Below are 13,321 nucleotides of genomic sequence, written 5' to 3'. Positions count from 1 at the left end.
TGAGTACTACAGGGCTCCTCTAGAGTGGACCAGGCAGCGGAAGCATTGCTTGAGGACACCTATGATGTTCCATGTGGCAGCATGGCTCTCATTGTACGCCTGCTGTGCACGTGTGCGTGCATTCCGGACCGGAGTCATGAACCATTTCATGAGGGGATAATCCTTGTCACTCAGTACTCAGCCTTTGACTTGCTGTGCTGGTTGAAGTATAGGTGGCACGGGGAACTGCTGCAGAATGAAGGAATCATGACTGCTGCCAGGATAGCGGGCATTGACCTGCATGATGTGCTGCATGTGGTCGCACACCAGCTGCACATTGAGGGAGTGGAATCCCTTTCTGTTCATGAATGTGGCCGAGTTCAGATGTGGAGCATGTATGGCAATATAAGTGCAGTCAATGGCACCCTGTACAATGGGGAAGCCAGCAATGCGAGCAAATGCTTGTGCTCATTCTTGCTGCTTGTCTCTGGCAAGAGGAAATGCAATGAATCTGTTTCTGAGTGCGTACAGAAACTCTGTGACCTCCCTTATACAGCAGTGCACTGCAAATTGCGACATGTTGCTTATATCTCCAGCAGCGGCCTGAAAGGAGCCAGAGCCGTAAAAATTAAGCGCCAGGATTACCTTAACAGCCACAGGCAATGCTGTCGTTGCCCTGCTCTGAGGCTGCAGTTGTGGCTGCAGCAGTTGACAAATTTCGGTCACGACCTCTTTAATGAACCGTAGCTATCTGATGCACTGGTCGTCACTGAGCGAATTGGTCCCTGAAGACCCTCCTTGGATATGGCCTCCTGCTGAGTCCCCTGCTCCTCCTCCTTCTCCCTCCTCTTCTAGCAGCTTGCCTGCTCTGCGTGGCCTCTCTTCATTCTCCTAGTCATGTTCAATTCCCAGAGGAAGCCCTAGCAGACCACCCTTGTCTGGAAGCAACTTTTTCCAGCACAATATTTGAAATGCCACTAACGGTACTGCAAGACCAGCCAGATCACTCTCTGTAGAATATTGCAACTTTAGCCAAGTATAGGAAACTTCCAAAAACACGTACAATTGCACCAGCAGCCAGAATAAATAGTCCAGCAACTAACCTGTAACTCCTGAATGATCCCTTTAAATAGTGCTGGTGGGGGTTCTTCATGCCGTTTAAGTCCTGTTCAGCTGTTCGAGCTTAAGGCAGTACATTGGCTGGAGTGCGGAGTTCCAAAATGTCGTCGGCTGCTTCAAATCAGCCCACTGATTTGCGTCATAATCTCCCTACTTTACATGCTGCCGATGGTCGTTAGGTCACACGTGCAAACCCTTTACCAAAATGGTGTCCTGCGCACTTCATGTCGGAAGTGTGCACGCGCATCTCGGACACTATTTTCAGGGCTGAGGTGTCCTCTTGGTGCCTACAAAACGGGCGCTACATGGCCCAATTTCACCTCCAAATTATTTTCACTTTGACAAGATACTTTTTTTTTATTCGTTCACGGGATGTGGGCGTCGCTGGCAAGGCCGGCATTTATTGCCCATCCCTAATTGCCCTTGAGAAGGTGGTGGTGAGCCGCCTTCTTGAACCGCTGCAGTCCGTGTCGTGACGGTTCTCCCACTGTGCTGTTAGGAAGGGAATTCCAGGATTTTGACCCAGCGACAATGAAGGAACGGCGATATATTTCCAAGTGGCAGAATTCATGCTGCTAGTATATTTACTAACACCAAAAATCAAATAGCGTTGTGTTCATAGGAAGAATGTCTGAAAGGTGATTGAAATAATTATTTTAGAGGTGTTCAAGCCAAAAGGATTTTATAGTTTTACTTTCTCCATTTTTTTTATTCCCAGAAATGTTCTAGCATTTTATTCGTAAACTTATTTGCACCAACAAAAAGGCCTCTACAGTTTGGATGGATCATGGGCCCAGTTGCAAAGTTTTAATTTTACCAGAGATGAATTCCTCAAATATTTGCTGCATATTCTGAAGCATTTAAAAAAAATCTGTGGGTGACATTTTAGCTCAAACACAAACAATACAATTTAGCAAAATTCATTAACTGGAGCAAACCAAAGACTGTGAAAGGAAAGGCGTGAATAAGCAATTAGACTTGTTCTTTTTCTAGACATCCTAGATGAAAGTGTTCACAAGCTATCATGTTCTGAGGAACTAATTACTGTCTTGCTAATTAAATTCAGTATATAAACATATGGAATTACTTTCACTTTAAAAAATATTTTTAACATGCAATTAGTATTTGAGTGCCACATTCACAATAAAACAAAACAAAGTTGTCTGTTTTGTTTAAAATGCTAATCACAAATGACCATTGCACAACAGCTGCTATTTTTCTAATGAGATCCAGAATATTTCAAATGCTGTATAGTGATCAAATTGAAAGTGCTAAACATGTTATGACTACATTTTATAATTTATTACTTGCTTAGAAGACTCATTAAAACATTCTATTCATATAAAAAGGCTGTTTCTTCCTAACTTACTAACAACAGTGAGGAAATGACACTGGTTAGATCTTCAACCTAGCATCACTAGTTAAGTAGTATCAGTGCTGGAAATAATGGCAAAAATATGAGCAAAAATATCTTATTACTGCCAGCATTACCAAAATACAACCACATTTTTATTTTACCACCCACTGTTGTTTCATCTTAAATAGGCCAACATATATTTTTAACAGACTAATTTTAATGAATTGCATTTAAACTATGAATGATTTTGATTAAACTTATTGCTCTGCTTTATTAAGACAAGGGGAAATATTTCCCTCTGTGAATTAATTTGGCAAAAAGCCCTGTTTTGCCATATACCCACCTGCATACACCTTAGCAGCACCAGAAGATACAGTTACAGTTTTATCACATTGCTTTCTTTCCTAAGGTACAAGGCATCATTGACTGCACCTACTCACAATTCTATGGCACATCTAAATAGGTAGGGCTATTATGCCATCAATGTGCAAATCATATGCAACTCTTGCCAGAAAATAATTCAGGTCAATGCACACTTCCCAGGAGGAAACATGATGTTTTCATTCTGAAGCAATCAAACGTCACTGAGCTCTTTGAAGGAGAAGGAAGGATGGAAAGCTGATTCCTCTGAGATAGGGCTACACAATGTAACCATTGCTGATGACATTTCTCTACAACCTGTACCCTAGCAGATAACTGATAAAATGAGGCGAGTGGATGGGCTAAACTCTTAATTGAGCAGATATTTGGGGTGCAAAAATAACATTTCACACACTTAGAACAATCAGCGAGTGTCTCTCAAGGAGGAGCAGCAGTAAGATATTGAAGATCAGTTTAATGATGATATGCTCAGTCAACGCAGGCTGACAAATAATGTATGAGGATCTCATTGCCCAATTCTCATGAGTTCGGCAATTAAGCACTATCACTATGTATTGAACATGTTTACAGTCACAGATCTATTCATTATTTTACATGGTGAGTTTCTGCTAAGAAGTGAATACATTAAGTTTGTTTTACTTTTGGACAACTGATAGTTTTCTGCCCAATAAAATCAAGACAGGCTGCAAGATATATTAAAAGTGGAATCATTTTCTCATGTATGTGGTGTATCTGCAGAATGTGCTTTTCTGATACATTGTTGTGTACATCTGCATTTATCCTGTGTACGTAACTTACTATATAAGTGCCTGTAAGGTAATCAAGTAGTGGTAGGCAGATGCTCAGCCAACCAGTGAATTACAGAGAATTCCGAAGGACTACTACCTGTATCTGTGACCTACCCTTATATACCCGCATTGATATCAGGAATAATAGAAATGCGACCTGGAAGCGCTTGGAGCTTATGTATGCAGCGTGCACAAGGCTCATTAAAGGCCTGATACCAATACTAATGAGGGGAAGTCCCATGATACAATACCAGAATACCACCCGACAGGCTGTGCTCATATAAAATGGGTTCAACAAGGGAGGCTTATTCCCTTCAGTTGAAACCTTGGTAAAGGTACATTGTGGTTTTTACTGTATCTCTTTTCAATTCACTCTCTCTGCATTATATTGGTCTCATTGGACAAAGGAACTTAGGGAAATTTCTCAGAGCCTTCTTAACAGCAACTTAAAGCTGTGCTGCATCTCTTATCTGTGTATGTTTGTACAGCCAAAATTGTTAATGTACTGTTGCATAGAGCTATGGGTATCCCTGTTAGCGTATCATTCTACTTGCGGGTTTTGGAGGAGGTGGAGGATCAGAGAAAGCATGTCATCCCTTAGATGCATGTGTTTGCACCTTAGACACTCCATTAGGATTTATCCTTATTTTGCTCCTTGCATATAACAGTGCCAGGTTCTCCTATCTGAACCTGTTGAAGGACACTTACATTTGAGGGTGTGATAAAGGAGCTTGATAGGGGTAAAGTAGTGGATGTTGTATATTTGAATTTTTGTAGTTTCTCTGGAAAGGCTGGTAATAAAAATGAAGAAAGTGGGAATTAACAGAAATATCTTACAATGGATACGCAATTGGTTGACCGATAGAACCGAGAGGTGGTGATACAGGGACTGTCACTAAGCTGGGGAAATGTTACCAGTGGGGTTCCACAGGGGTCTGTTTTAGGACCTCTTGTTTAACATCCTCATACATAATCTGGAGCTGGGGTCAGAAGTGCTGCAGCTAAAGTTGCAGATGATACAAAGTCAATTAAGGTGGTAGACCACAATGTTGAACAGGATGAGCTACAGGAGGATTTGAATATACTTGGGAATTGGGCAGAAAAATGGCAGATGAAATGCAAAGTTTTTCACATGGGGACAAAAACATTAGAAAAGGATTATTATTTAATAATATGTATGGAAAATGAAAAAGATCTGAGGTTCTGATTAATGATCTGGGGTTCTGATTAAAAATTTAATGCTGTCACAAAAATGCTCGGTGGCAGTGAGTACGGTAAATCAAATATTGGGATGTATAAAAAGGTCAATATTGAGCCGTAATGGTAAGGTAATCCTGCCACTTTATAAATCACTGGTGCAACCGCACTTAGAATACAATGTGCAGGTTTGGTCGCCCACCATACAAAAAGGATATTGCAACGATCGAGAGGATACAGAATAGGGCAACCAGAATAATTGAGGGGATAGAGGAACTTGATTATAAGAAGTGATTACGTAGGCTGGGCATGTTTTCACTGGAGAAAAGGTTGAGAAATGATATGATTGCTGTTTTTAAAATTCTAAAGGGACTAGATAATGTAGATCATGACAAACTGTTTCATTTTGCCCAGAACAGTAGAACTAGAGGACATGGCCTGCACTTGAAAGGTGGGGGGAGGGAATTCAAAACTAATCTGCAGAAACGTTATTTCAGTGAGCAAGTGGTGAATCTATGGAACAGGTTCCATAGCGAGCAGTGGAAGCAGGAAGTAATGATTTATCCAAATGCAAATTAGACAGGTTTCTTTCAAAAAATAATATTTTGGGATACAGTATATAAGTAATCTGAGACATGACATATGGCAAATGTAATATGTTGAAGAAAAACAGGTGACTTTGAACCTATGGTTCCCAGAGCTTTTCACCACTGGCAGGCTTTCTTGTCCCATGTCTGAATCTGTTGTCGACTAATTGATGGAAATTGATTGCCATAATTAGTCATCGACTCCATTATTGTTGTATCATGTAACTACCAGGATAGCAGGTGAACTAGAAGATGGATATGCTCCAATACCTCTTTGTGTTGGGTCATTGAATGGACCTCAACTGCTGGTACCACATGCTATCTGTCACATCTGCAGTCATTTGAGAAGGGCAGCTGGTTGGTACAGATGTGATATTGACCTGAGAGACAACTCCATTATCCATGGCCAACTCTTGCAATTCCCCTTCTGATAGAGACTCCCAGTTAGTGGTCTGAGGTTGGGCGGTCCCCCTCAAGTCCTCATCTGTTCCCCTTCTGTGAATCCTTCAGAGTTACATAATGATAGCCAGCTGGCAGCCCCCACACTTCCTCCTGCCAGTGGGGAATCCCTTAGAAAGAGCACACAGTTAGGGCACAGAAGACATACAAATGGGAAATAAGCTGGAATTAGCAAAAGCAGTGAGAGTGTCACCAATGTGTGCAGCCCAGTAGCCACTTTATGTGAGTCCATCAATGAGCAGCATGCAGGAAGCTTTTGTTAGCAAAATGTTTGGTGGTCCAAGCTTGCAAGATTAACGTTATAAGCATGTTTTGGTGTTATCAATAAAGACTGCACTGCCAAACAGTTAAACAATTGCCTGAGCGCTGTACTTCTTGCCTGTAAGAGGCAGAACCAAGGGGTGAGAGTAAACTGTTATCATATACCTAAAGTACACCAAGTTCCAATACATTGACCTTGGCAATCTTCCTGAGATCAGAAAATAACTTCCTCATTTGCTCCCCTGTTCTATGCACATGTGATACTGCATTCACATACTCTGCCACCTCTACCCAGACATTGTTCACATCACAGGGATTGGAGGCTGGTCAATATCAGGTCTCTCAGGTCAATATCACACCTGTACCACCGAGCTGCCCTACTCAAATGACTGCAGATGTGACATGTGGTCTATCAAATGATCCAACACAAAGAAGTATTGGAGCATATCCATTTTCTAGTTCACCTACTTTCCTTATAGTCACATGATACATTGACCATTATACATCCCACCTGATTTTTGTTCCATTGATGGAAGAATAATTGGGCAGGTTCTACAATGGCCAGGCAATCCGCTCTGCTAGGTTGCTGCCCAAAGTTGGAGATTATCCCCATTGATTCTAGCGTAAGGTCAACATCTCAGTTCTGTTCATGTAGGCCATGGAGTTAATATGAAGAGCTCTGATGCCCACGAGTTCCATCTATAATGCCCTACACTAGAGGGAAGCCTGCCACTTGATAAAAGCTCTGTGCCCCTATACAACACATGCCTCCTTTCCATAGGAAAGTGAGGAACGTGTTGTCCATTACAGACACAGCATTTGTCACTTGTTTGATGCCGGTGTGCATGTCAGACACCCTGATATATCACATGTCCCTTGTGGTGGATCGGAAGGATCCAATAGCACGAAAGTTTCATGCTGTGGTAATAATTTCAATGGAAAAGTCATCCTTGCCCGAGATGTTGTTAGCTGGTTACTTTGCAGCAGGTGGTGCAATTCAGTGGCAGCCACTTTTGTGAAGCAGAGGCAGAAAAGGCACATTTCCTTTGTCATGTCCAGTTAAATGTGATAAGTTCCATTAACATGGATCCCAAAGTATTGACAGGTGCAGACAAACCACCTCATGTGTTGTTGCACCTGTATATGTTAGCCCCATACGATCCAAGTTGGGAAATTTTGCATCTGCCTAATTTGAATGAAAGTGCATTTTTGTCTGTGTCACATGGGTGTAAAGTATTGCACTAGTCAGACTGCAGAGAGGAGAAACAAGTGGGGAGGATCACACACCTGTATGGAAGCCAATTCGATTTTCCTGCCATTTCAGTTAATGTAAGCAAAATTGGATGGACTCCATTACGGGCATATGATCCTCCCCTCCCGATTTTCCTCTCTGCACTTTGTCTAGGCAATACTTTACACCTAGGTGGTACGAACAAAAATCTACCCCTGGGTGTTTAATGAGGTTTGCACTTGCCAGTAGCAAAGCCTCATTTTCTTTCCCATAATCTGTGCTGCCACTGGAGGGGTTTGAATCCAAAGAAGCTTTCATGAGCCTTAGTACCTCATACACTCGTTACCTCACCTCAGAATCTTGAAAATGTGGCTTGTGTTGACTAACAGTTTGAGTTTCCCTTCAGTGGCTATTTTTCTTCCTTTCTGCTAGTGCACTTACCTGACATTATTGCTGCATTAGCATGTCAGTAGCATTGTTAACATTCTTGGTCACAGTTTCGACTGGATGATAGAAAATTCTATTGGCAGTGTTACCACCAAGCTTTGACTGACTATAGAATTAAAACAAGCTTTATAGCTACCACCAACTGAGAGAAAACTTTAACTATTTGCAATGAGATAAAGCTCCTATTGTGGTCTAATTACAGTTTACTGCATTAGCAGCTAATGCACAGTGGACAAATAACATATTCTATTTTTAAAATGTCTCACTGCAACAGAATTGAATAGTATAGCAATTATCTATAATGACAATGTATCAGTTAAATAAACAGATTAAGCACATATGTAGACTTATAAATAGACATGTACACATCTTTTTTCCAAACAGGTTATACCTATAATCTATTAATTTGTGATTGCTTTTAGCAAAAGTTCTTTTAAGTAAATACATTTTTCTTTGATTATACAGTTTGATACATTGGAAGCTAAATTCTGCATCTGTTCTACTTGGCTGCTATAGTGAGTGTTTTTAAATTCACCATGAAAATATAACAAGCTAAAATTAAAATGCTAATACAAGACTGTTCACACTGTGCATATTTTCTTATTGCATCTAAATTATGGGCACCTACTCAATTCCACTTTATTCTTTAAGAACTGCAGTCACATTGCTGCACCAACATTTTTTTAAAAAGGAGTATTTTGTCAATAATTAATTAAGTAATTAATATTCTTCATTTTATCTAATTACCCCTTAGAAAATTCAGCATTAAATGTATAGCAAATCCTTTTTAGAGATGTTACACAAAAGGCTTGCATATTCTGAAAGCATAATAGAAGTTAAAATATCTTTTAGGACTCAGAGGGGTTGATTGAATATCCATGTGAAAGCTTTTTCAAACTATTAAATATCCAAACATTGTAGTGATTTATCTTAACTAATGTTTACTCTCAATTATAATGTACAATCATTTTTTCTAGGTTACACCTTTTCATGTTTACACTGCAAATTACAGTCATCTCCACTGACTTCTGAATGTTTAATCAAGCAGATTTTAATTTTTTTTAACCAAAATACAAAATTTGAAAGTTAAAACATTATAAAAATGTAATATTTTATTCAACATTCAACTCTATTTAAAGCTAAGTCAGCCATTTTTGTGCACCAGATATAAAATAATTGTGGATTCTTGCTCAGTTAAAAGTCCCGTTAGTCAATACAGGTTTGCAGTAAACTGACCATTCAGCTCCCCAATGACTCAGTTGGGATAGACAGCATGAGCTGACCCATACAGACCAGATGCATCCATGTTCGATTCCTGGTCTGTGCTGAATTAGCTGATCTCAGCCATAATGCTAGTAAGGCTGCAAAAAGTGGTCCAGGGTTTAGGAGGGGACATTCACCCAGGGTTCCTGCTCCTAATTGCTGTCCAGTTACCCCTACTGAAAAGAAAGGACCAGATTGGGCTCAGCTATAATGCCACCTGTGGTCAAATAACTTGCTATCATTTACTGTCTAGGTTCACATATGAAAAGTGACCATTTGGACAAGGTAGTAGAGGGGAACCATTTACCAGAAACTCAACTGGACCAGCCACATAAATACTGTGGCTATTAGAGCAGATCAGAGGCTGGGCAGTGAGTGGCTCATCTCCTTACTCCCCAAAGCCTCTCCCCCGTCTACAAGGCACAGGTCAGGAATGCAGTGGAATACGCTCCACTTGCCTGGATGGGTGCAGCTTCAACAACACTCAAGAAGCTGGATGCCGTCCAGAACAAAGCAGTCCACTTGATCGGCATTTCACCCACTAGCCTAAACATTCACACCCTTCACCACCGGCGTACCGTGGCTGCGATGTCCACTATCTACAATATGCACAGCAGCAACTCACCAAAGCTCCTTCAGCAGCACGTCCCAAACCCCCGACCTCCACAATCTTGAAGGACAAGGGCAGCAGGTGCATGGAGAACACCTTCACCTCCAAGTTCCTCTCAAAATCAAACACTATCCTGAATTGGACATATGTCACTGTTCCTTCACCATCGCAGGGTCTTCCTACCTAACAGTATTTTGCGAGCACCTTCACCATACGGACTGCAGCAGTTCAGGAAGAATGCCCACTACCACCTTCTCAAGGGCAACTAGGGATGGGTAATAAATGCTGGCCTTGCCAGTGAAACCCACATCCCAAGAATTAATAAAATAAAATTCAACCCATAGCTCAGCTTCAGAGCACATATCCACAAAGACCACTCACTTCCACCTCTGCAAAATTACCCTTCAGCCTCTCCACCACTGAAACTCTGACGCCTACTTTTATCACCTCCAGATTCGACTACTCCATCACTTGTTGGTTTCCTTGCCGGCCTCTCATCCTCCATCTTCCATAAACTCCAAATTGCCCAAAACCCTGCTGCATATATTCTGTCCTGTTCTAAATCCTGCTTGCCCATCACCAAAGTCCTCACTGGAATACATTGGCTCCCTGTTTCCCAATGCCTCAGGTTTAATATCCTGGCCCTCATCTTTTCATCCCTCCATGGCTCACCCCACCTTATCTCTGCACCCTCCTACTGCTCTATGTCACCCTCTGTTCATCCGACTCTGGGCTCTTGTGCATCCCTCCTCCACTGGCAGCAAAGTCTTCAATTGCCTGGATCCCACTCTCTGGAATTCCCTCCACCTTGATTTTTTTTATAACCTCTTCAAAACACCTCTCTTTGACCAAGCTTTAGATGCTTCCCCAACCTTATTCTGGCTCGGTGTCTATTTTTATCCCCTTTTGGGACTTTTTATATCAAAGGTGCTATATAAGTTATTATTGTTATTGCCGTCATTGTCATCATCATCATTATATACAGCACTAGCTTAAGTTGCACTGTCATTGAAGAATGTATGAGGAAGACCAAAGAGCCTTTCTCCCCTTCTCAACATGGTTCCAAAGGACTGTGTCCAGGTCGAAGCTGCCATCCGCCCAGGAAAATCAGGTAATGATATCAATCAACAACTGGACAAAGCCCCTCATATCTTCCAATCATTACTTTCGAAATCCCGCTTGACCTGTGAAAAGTCATAATACTACAATGGGTGCACTCACCACATCTCACTGGTTACACCATTATTCAAGAATGTGAAACTAGCACACTAGATACCCAGATGCGTTCATCATCGACACAATGTCATCTGAAAAATTAAGCTGAAATACTGGGGCTGATCTGTCGCCCTTCGCTCTACCCGAGAGACTTGCCTCTGCAATGGCTGCCGGTGGGGGCCTTTGGGCTGCTGTCCAAAAACAATTGCCAAAAACTGTCCTGCAGATCATTGCTTGACATCCCTGAAAAGAAAACTGGAGAGGCACTGGCCACAAGGCCTTAAGGCCTGCTTCTTATGGTCGGCCCTCCAAACGGGCACTCCCTCCAACTTTATTTGAATGACTGCCCCTGGCCTGTGTCAATTTCAGGCTCGGGCAGTCTGCCTTCCTGCTGCCCAGAGGAAGCCCCAAAAATCCCAGGCAGCAGCAAGGGGGCTGATCAAATAAAATGGCTCCGCTGTCACAAATGATTGGAACATGTACTCCAGGGTGTCACTTAAAATGCCATCCAACACATCATTAATGAAGGCATCAAATAGGATGGGTGACAGTTGACAACTTTTCCTCATTCCTCTTTTCAGAGAGAAAGGTTCTGTGAGTCTTTCATCTATCCTTACACGGATGTTGGAGCTGAAGTAAATTTCCCAGGTACAAATCCAATATTTACCCATATACTCCCATGGCTTCTAATCTTTTCACGAGGGCCACATGAGGCACTGGGTCTAAAGCTTTAAAATCGATGAAAGCAGTATAGATGGGGCATTCTGAGCCTTAGGATGCTCTGCAATCTTGTATGAAAGCACAACTTGTTCTACACATTCCTCACAAGAGCAAAATTCAACCTGTTCCTTTCTGATTACTCCCAGACCTCCATTGGATATGTGTGCAGTGGACAATCTATTTGTAACCACTCCTATAACTGAATATAACTGGCAGGTCACAATCCCACTGACTACAATGATAATAAATAGTATTTACTATAGAAACTTCACTAAAAAATACAAAGTAGACTTATTTCTTCTCTACAACTGTAGTATTTTTCTTTGCAGCCATGTAGATTTTTTTTAAGACAGATAGATTGATGTTAAAATTGTTAGTATCTCAGCAATGTAGTGTAACAATATTTAACTGTTATTAGTTATAAATGAGCCAGTAATAATTATTAGTTCAGTAACATAAAATGTTAGTTTTAAAAACTTCCATGACTTAACAAGAACTATTACAACTTCATTTGTTTCCTGCAACTGTCTCTCACAGATTTTTTTTGAGGTGGTGATTGGTTTTTAGCCTTTGCTTCTCCAGGGCTGCATGTAAGCCATCATATTTCCATAGTTGGGGATACAAGGAGGAGGGATTGGTTATTTTTAAACCTCTAGCGGTCCCACAGCACTTGGACTTGTGACATTTCATGACACTGGTTTCAACCTGCCATAAAGAAATGTCAGAAGCCAGGATAAAGTTTATGCTGCTTTTTGTTTCGATAAGGAGCTCACCTTAGCTCTCCATTGTGCGTCCAAGGCCTGTCTGGGGTCTCCCAATGAATCCTTTGAGAAATCCTAAATCCCAAATTAACAGGCTATCACAACCTGATGTTGTTTTGCCAGTACATGGTACTTATACATTATTTGACATCATCATTTTTATCACAAATACAGCAGATATAAATTTATATTTAAAGTAACTATGCTGAAAATGGCACATTGTGATTTCTGAAACAAATTCCTGGTAGCAATCCCTGCTTCATGAATGTTTGTACAAAATTTTAAAATCTAAACTAAAACTATGATTTATAAAGCCTGTCACTATGTTGTGTAAAGTGAAAAAATACTTATGCTTGGAATACCTTAGGCCCCTAGGTTTAAACCCTGCTGTTTTTATTTACTTAAATTATCTGAGCGTAAAACAAAGGCAAACTCATTATATTTGCAGATGATGCTAAAATAGGGAGAATGGTGGGGCAGAGAATGCAGTTAACAATTTGGAAAAGGATTTAGTTAAGTTACGCAAGTGATCAGACAAATAGCAAATTACATTTAACCTGACAAATGTAAAATTTTGGATATTGTCTGAAAATGATGAGTGACATAGAAGCACAATGAAGGGAATAGAATTAGCACAGAGAGAATTAAAAAGATATTAAATGGCTTAGATAAAATAAATACATAATATGACTTCAAGATAAGCCAGGTCAGTAGGACAAGAGGACATACATTTGTGAAAAGTAATGTAAATAAATATAAGAAAACATTTCTATACTCAAAGGTGCAAAGGCGTTAGCCATTCCAAAATGCAGTTGGATGCATGCTGGATGTGTTAGAGTAATGGAGGGATGATCTTAGATGGGCTGAATGGCCTTTAGTTCCCCCTTTTCTTATGCTCTTATATGGACACATTATAATCCACCCAATAACACATGATGGGATGCAG

This window comes from Heptranchias perlo, chromosome 7, assembly GCF_035084215.1.
Source record: "Heptranchias perlo isolate sHepPer1 chromosome 7, sHepPer1.hap1, whole genome shotgun sequence".
NCBI classification, from domain to species: domain Eukaryota; kingdom Metazoa; phylum Chordata; class Chondrichthyes; order Hexanchiformes; family Hexanchidae; genus Heptranchias; species Heptranchias perlo.
The sequence above is the reverse complement of the archived record's forward strand: the minus strand, read 5'-3'. Positions refer to the sequence as shown.